General features: G+C 41.4%; 2 non-coding genes across 2 annotated transcripts; both read left to right on the top strand.

Annotated features, from left to right (window-relative positions):
- The first annotated feature begins 2808 nt into the window (after positions 1 to 2808).
- Positions 2809 to 2999, top strand: LOC123484803. The gene has a single exon (XR_006658713.1). It is a non-coding gene; the product is annotated as a U2 spliceosomal RNA (small nuclear RNA).
- Positions 3000 to 6057: 3058 nt separating this feature from the next.
- LOC121558999 lies at positions 6058 to 6248 on the top strand. Its single transcript, XR_005998641.1, has one exon. It is a non-coding gene; the product is annotated as a U2 spliceosomal RNA (small nuclear RNA).
- The last annotated feature ends 972 nt before the right edge of the window (positions 6249 to 7220 follow it).

Here is a 7220-nt window from a genome sequence, read left to right on the forward strand (position 1 = left end):
CCTGGGTCACTGAAGAAACACTAGTGTGCTACCTCAGCCGGTACGTGACCATCTTGCCAGGAGTGAGAGATATTAAGGACGCCTTAGGCATCTGGACAGGGAAGAGGCAGTTTCGCGTGCTGCTAAAGGAAGACGAGAGCGGCCATGATGGCTACCTCCATCCTCCCGCGTCTTTTTCAATCGGTGCAGACAGAGGCTACCTCATGTATACTGGGCAGCCTCGTTTCTGCAGGAAGTGCATCACGTACGGGCACCTCACCGATGCCTGCACCCAGACAAGGTGCCTAAGCGCTGCAGTCTGTGCAGCTCAGAGGAGCACCTGTTCGGTCAGTGCCCCCTCTTACGCCAGAGCGGTGAGCGGGAAAATAGCAGATGAGGGAGAAGTTATAGAGCTATGCTCTATTGAGGAGGTCGTGGAGGAGCTAGTGATGGAGAGAGAACTGCGAGAGTCTGAGGAGAGCGGGAGTGAGGCACCATGAGGAGAGCGGAGGACAGGAGATGGAGCAAGCCAATGGAGGAGGCTACCGGAGAGCCCACCGCGCCCTCTGCTCCGGAGAGCTGGACCACCGTGGGAGAGAGGAGGAAGTGCTCTGTCAAGAGGAAGCAGATGAGCCCTGTTTCCCCACTCATCCGCATGGAGGCGACGGAGAAGTCCGCCATGGGGGGGATCGTTTCAGTTGTTTTGCAAGCGGGTAGTCAGAGGAGAAAAGCGCGGGAAACCCGGGCAGCGCAGAGCGGTGTTCCAGCACCCACACTGACTGAGGAGGAACATTCTGAGGAGGAAAGTGTTTTCCCGACCCCTATCTTTGTGGACAGTCCTCCTGCCTGGGACCACCGTTTCCCAGACAGGCCTCCTAACGAGGAACTGTACTTAAAGTGAGTCTTAACTGTTCTTAAAGTGAGTGAAAATGAATGTCATAGTTTGTCCGCTTCCCTCCTTTCCCCATGTCGTCCATTTTTAACATAGCTAGCATAAACGCTAGAGGGTTTAGGAACCCTGTTTAAAAGGGCGACTGTTTCTTCCCATTTGTCGTCCATTTGCTTCTCTGTGTGTTTTTTACAAGAAGTACATTTAAAATATCAAAATGATGTGGAGCGATTTACGAGGGAATGGGTTCAGTGAACCAATTACACACATTTCTGTTCTGATGAAAACAGAGTGCATTCGGGGGTCTCTATTGAGGCGCACGAAAACATATTTAATGTGCCTAATAATAAAGTAGTCAATTAAAACGGTAAAAATGAATTACCTTTTTATTGTGGCATAAACACAACCAGTCATGATATTTTCATCTGATTTGTCAAACAAATCAATTCAAAATGTAGGCTACTTCTTTGCATGTTCTTCCACTCCAAAATTATTTCAGCATCCAAACTGCATATATAACCTATTAGCGCCATTTGATGAATGGAAATAGACATCTGTTACAAAACACCTAAAATGTTGCCTAATGAAGTTCAGCAATTGCCATTGATTGGACCTACGTTAATTGATGTGCCTTTCTGACAAATTGACCTTTTTTGTAGCATGAAAAGTCGTAATGTGCCTACAGTGTATCATGTATGTAGCCTAAATCATTTGGGCCTGTAATGGCTAAATGTAATGGCTAAATCATTTGGGCCTTTTGGGGCTTGGGTTCATTAAATGTCGTTAATGTAGTGCTCATAAATTTTATATATGGCTCATCAGGCTCAGGTAGAATCAGGTTTGAATGTTCATGCTGATCAAAGCTCTAATCAAATCCAGACATGTATATGCTTTACAATTTTACAATGCTTTTGAATGACACTTTCGGTTTTCGCGGGAGAAAAGTGATTTATTCTCGGTTAATACCGGGTTACCTGGGAGGAAAGACATTTATTCTCGGGATGGAACATTTGTAAAATACCGGGAAAATATTGAACCCTAATGCGCATACAGATTGATTCACAAGTCACCAACCAAGTAATTTATATACTGTACCTTCTATACTGTACCTTCATTAGGCCTAATGGCATTTTATGTTCATGATATGACATTTCTTGTAGTGACTGAGTAAGCCTAATTGTAAAAGTAAGCCTCAAAAGTGCCATGTTTGTACAGTTTATAATGTGGAGGACACATTTAGGCAGCCAGGACCATACGCCAGGACCGCTTGGCCTAGCTCGCAATGCAGTCGTTGAAGTTTGGCCTCTAGTAATTTAGGAGTGCAACTTTATGAAGGCCTCCTCACAATGTCCTTATCAAACAAGGCTCTACAGAAAGATTTTAATAATAAAAAGAGTTAGGCTATTTTTATTGTTCACATTATTTGCATTGATGATGTATTGAAGTCAAGTGGTTCAACATTCAAATGCAGTTTGATGTACCACACAGGACAGATTGGAAAAAGCGACGGTCGGTGGAACTCTGGTGCCACCAAGTGGACAATTGCTTCAGTTCCGTTGTGGCAGCAATGCTACCAGAGATATTTGATACAATATCAAATGTTATGTCAATATTATTATCTCCAAATTGTTTCCCCCCCACCCGTGATATATTATTATTATTCCAATTGAGCTGTTAATCTGGTATTAATTTAACAACGCTTTCTCTCATTTCCGATTGGAGGGCGGATCAAGACGTGACTTTAGAACCTACCAACTTGTTACTTTGTAACAGTCAAGCGTGGTCATTCCCGACGTTGATCAACTCCCAATCTATGCCACCATTTTCTAAAAGCATTATCTTTGATATTTGGCGGAAAGCTTACCGAGCTCATTTTGGTGTAACCATCGTCGAATTTGACGTGTCGGAGAACGGCCCCTTCCTCCCGAAAGCATTGCGGTATCGCTTCTCGGCCTTTTGGCTAAGATCAAGTGTAGTATCTGTTCTTATCAGTTTAATATCTGATACGTCCCCTATCTGGGGACCATATATTAAATTGATTTTTGGAATAGGGAGATGGAATAGGGGCTTGCTCCGTCCACTCCACGCATCGACCTGGTATTGCAGTACCTCCAGGAACGGTGCACCCCCTGTCATTGTGAAGATAAATCATGCGGAGTTAACGCAGTTGCTTAGTTTTGATTTGTTAGGATCGTGATGTATATTGTATTTTCACATTTGAGCAAGTTCATCTCAATGTCAATGATGGCAAGAGAGTGCTGGTCAAGTCAGTCACCGTTATCTTGACTATGATAGCTGATATCAATGGTGCATTAATCTTTTTTTTACATTTAAGTCATTTAGCAGACGCTCTTATCCAGAGCGACTTACAGTTAGTGAATACATATTTGGGAATCGAACCCACAACCCTGGCGTTGCAAACGCCATGCTCTTATCAACTGAGCTACATCCCTGCCGGCCATTCCCTCCCCTCCCCTGGACGACGCTGGGCCAATTGTGCCCCGCCCATGAGTCTCCCGGTCGCGGCCGGCTGCGACAGAGCCTGGATTCGAACCAGGATCTCTAGAGGCGCAGTTAGCACTGCGATGCAGTGCCTTAGACCACTGCGCCACTCAAGAGAATCTTCTAATCATTATTTATTCGTCACCTCCACAGGATACAGGGTGTAAACGGTACAGTGAAATGCTTACTTGCAAGCTCTCCTCAACAGTGCAATACACATTATCAAAAATATACACAAATAGCTAAGTAATAAAGTAGTTTAACAAAAAGAAGACAATTGTTATGATTAGAAATATATACACTAGAAGACTATACAGTATAAACTATGAAATGTGCTAAAGTCATGTACTGGTAACATGGACTGCCTCACATACCGGTAACGTTATCTGATGGTCCTCTGTAGCTCAGCTGGTAGAGCACGGCGCTTGTAACGCCAAGGTAGTGTGTTCGATCCCCGGGACCACCCATACACAAAAATGTATGCACGAATGACTAAGTCGCTTTGGATAAAAGCGTCTGCTAAATGGCATATTATATTATTATGATGTACATTTTACATTTTAGTCATTTAGCAGGCTCTTATCCAGCGCGACTTACAGGAGCTCCTAACGTTCCTCACATGAATCACAGCCTGTTATGTGAAACAATTTATATCAGTATAGTTAAAACCTATGCTCCTCATTAATCCATTCCTTCTAAGCTATTCATCACTTCAATCAAATTATTAGAAAATAGAACCTCACACCTCCTAACGAGGACTTAAAGTGAGTCTGAAAATTAATGTCATAGTTAGATAGTTTGTCCGCTTCCCTCCTTTCCCCATGTCGTCCAGTTTTAACATAGCTAGCATAAACGCTAGAGGGTTTAGGAACCCTGTTAAAAGGGCGACTGTTTCTTCCCATTTGTCGTCCATTTGCTTCTCTGTGTGTTTTTTTACAGGAAGTACATTTAAAATATCAAAATGATGTGGAGCGATTTACGAGGGAATGGGTTCAATGAACTAATTACACACATTTCTGTTCTGATGAAAACAGAGTGCATTCGGGGGTCTCTATTGAGGCGCACGAAAACATATTTAATGTGCCTAATAATAAAGTAGTCAATTAAACATTACGGTAAAAATGAATTACCTTTTTATTGTGGCATAAACACAACCAGTCATGATATTTTCATCTGATTTGTCAAACAAATCAATTCAAAATGTAGGCTACTTCTGTGCATGTTCTTCCACTCCAAAATTATTTCAGCATCCAAACTGCATATATAACCTATTAGCGCCATTTGATGAATGGAAATAGACATCTGTTACAAAACACCTAAAATGTTGCCTAATGAAGTTCAGCAATTGCCATTGATTGGGACTACGTTAATTGATGTGCCTTGCTGACAAATTGACCCTTTTTGTAGCATGAAAAGTCGTAATGTGCCTACAGTGTATCATGTATGTAGCCTATTGGATAATGGCAAAATAATTTGGGCTTTTTGGGGCTTGGGTTCATTAAATGTCGTTAATGTAGTGCTCATAAAATATATTTAATATATGGCTCATCAGGCTCAGTTAGAATCAGGTTTGAATGTTCATGCTGATCAAAGCTCTAATCAAATCCAGACATGTATATGCTTTACAATTTTACAATGCTTTTGAATGACACTTTCGGTTTTTGCGGGAGAAAAGTGATTTATTCTCGGTTAATACCGGGTTACCTGGAAGGAAATACATTTATTCTCGGGATGGAACATTTGTAAAATACCGGGAAAATATTGAACCCTAATGCGCATACAGATTGATTCACAAGTCACCAACCAAGTAATTTATATACTGTACCTTCTATACTGTACCTTCATTAGGCCTAATGGCATTTTATGTTCATGATATGACATTTCTTGTAGTGACTGAGTAAGCCTAATTGTAAAAGTAAGCCTCAAAAGTGCCATGTTTGTACAGTTTATAATGTGGAGGACACATTTAGGCAGCCAGGACCATACGCCAGGACCGCTCCGGCCTAGCTCGCAATGCAGTCCAGTGCCATGGACATCATTGAAGTTTGGCCTCTAGTAATTTAGGAGTGCAACTTTATGAAGGCCTCCTCACAATGTCCTTATCATACAAGGCTCTACAGAAAGATTTTAATAATAAAATGACGTAGGCTATTTTTATTGTTCACATTATTTGCATTGATGATGTATTGAAGTCAAGTGGTTCAACATTCAAATGCAGTTTGATGTACCACACAGGACAGATTGGAAAAAGCGACGGTCGGTGGAACTCTGGTGCCACCAAGTGGACAATTGCTTCAGTTCCGTTGTGGCAGCAATGTTACCAGAGATATTTGATACAATATCAAATGTTATGTCAATATTATTATCTCCAAATTGTTTCCCCCCCACCCGTGATATATTATTATTATTCCAATTGAGCTGTTAATCTGGTTTTAATTTAACAACGCTTTCTCTCATTTCCGATTGGAGGGCGGATCAACACGTGACTTTAGAACCTACCAACTTGTTACTTTGTAACAGTCAAGCGTGGTCATTCCCGACGTTGATCAACTCCCAATCTATGCCACCATTTTCTAAAAGCATTATCTTTGATATTTGGCGGAAAGCTTACCGAGCTCATTTTGGTGTAACCATCGTCGAATTTGACGTGTCGGAGAACGGCCCCTTCCTCCCGAAAGCATTGCGGTATCGCTTCTCGGCCTTTTGGCTAAGATCAAGTGTAGTATCTGTTCTTATCAGTTTAATATCTGATACGTCCCCTATCTGGGGACCATATATTAAATTGATTTTTGGAATAGGGAGATGGAATAGGGGCTTGCTCCGTCCACTCCACGCATCGACCTGGTATTGCAGTACCTCCAGGAACGGTGCACCCCCTGTCATTGTGAAGATAAATCATGCGGAGTTAACGCAGTTGCTTAGTTTTGATTTGTTAGGATCGTGATGTATATTGTATTTTCACATTTGAGCAAGTTCATCTCAATGTCAATGATGGCAAGAGAGTGCTGGTCAAGTCAGTCACCGTTATCTTGACTATGATAGCTGATATCAATGGTGCATTAATCTTCTAATCAAAGTTTATTCGTCACCTCCACAGTACAGTGAGGCTTACTTGCAAGCTCTCCTCAACAGTGCAATACACATTATCAAAATATACACAAATAGCTAAGTAATAAAGTAGTTTAACAAAAAGAAGACACTTGTTATGATTATAAATATATACACTAGAAGACTATACAGTATAAACTATGAAATGTGCTAAAGTCATGTACCGGTAACGTTATCTGATGTACATTTTACATTTTAGTCATTTAGCAGACGCTCTTATCCAGAGCGACTTACAGGAGCAATTAGGGTTAAGTGCCTTGCTCAAGGGCACATCGACAGATTTTTCACCTAGTCGGCTCGGGGATAACGTTATCTGATGTGTTTGTCTGAAGTCATTATTTGATAGGCCTGCTATTTCACAAGACTCAAATATATGCCGTTGACATGTATACAAGGTTTGTAATCCGTCTTCCTGTGTTACAAAGTAACTATGGCTATTCATCCCATTGATTCTATTTCTATGATTTCACACTGCACTTTTCCAGAGTGACAAACGTTATATAGTGTACCAAGAGTTATTCCTTCATTTACGGCATGTATACAGTACATATCATATATACAATACAGTCATTGGCTTACGGCCATACCAGTCGCAATACGCCCAGTCTCGGAAGCTAAACTGGGTCGGGCCTGTTTAGTACTTGGTTGGTACACTGCCTGGGAATACCAGGTGCTGTAAATGTAGTTTTTGAAAATGTAGTTGTCTTTTTAAAACATAAAAATATTCATTAAAAATATATTA

The sequence above is a fragment of the Coregonus clupeaformis genome, unplaced genomic scaffold, assembly GCF_020615455.1.
Source record: "Coregonus clupeaformis isolate EN_2021a unplaced genomic scaffold, ASM2061545v1 scaf0471, whole genome shotgun sequence".
Classification (NCBI taxonomy): domain Eukaryota; kingdom Metazoa; phylum Chordata; class Actinopteri; order Salmoniformes; family Salmonidae; genus Coregonus; species Coregonus clupeaformis.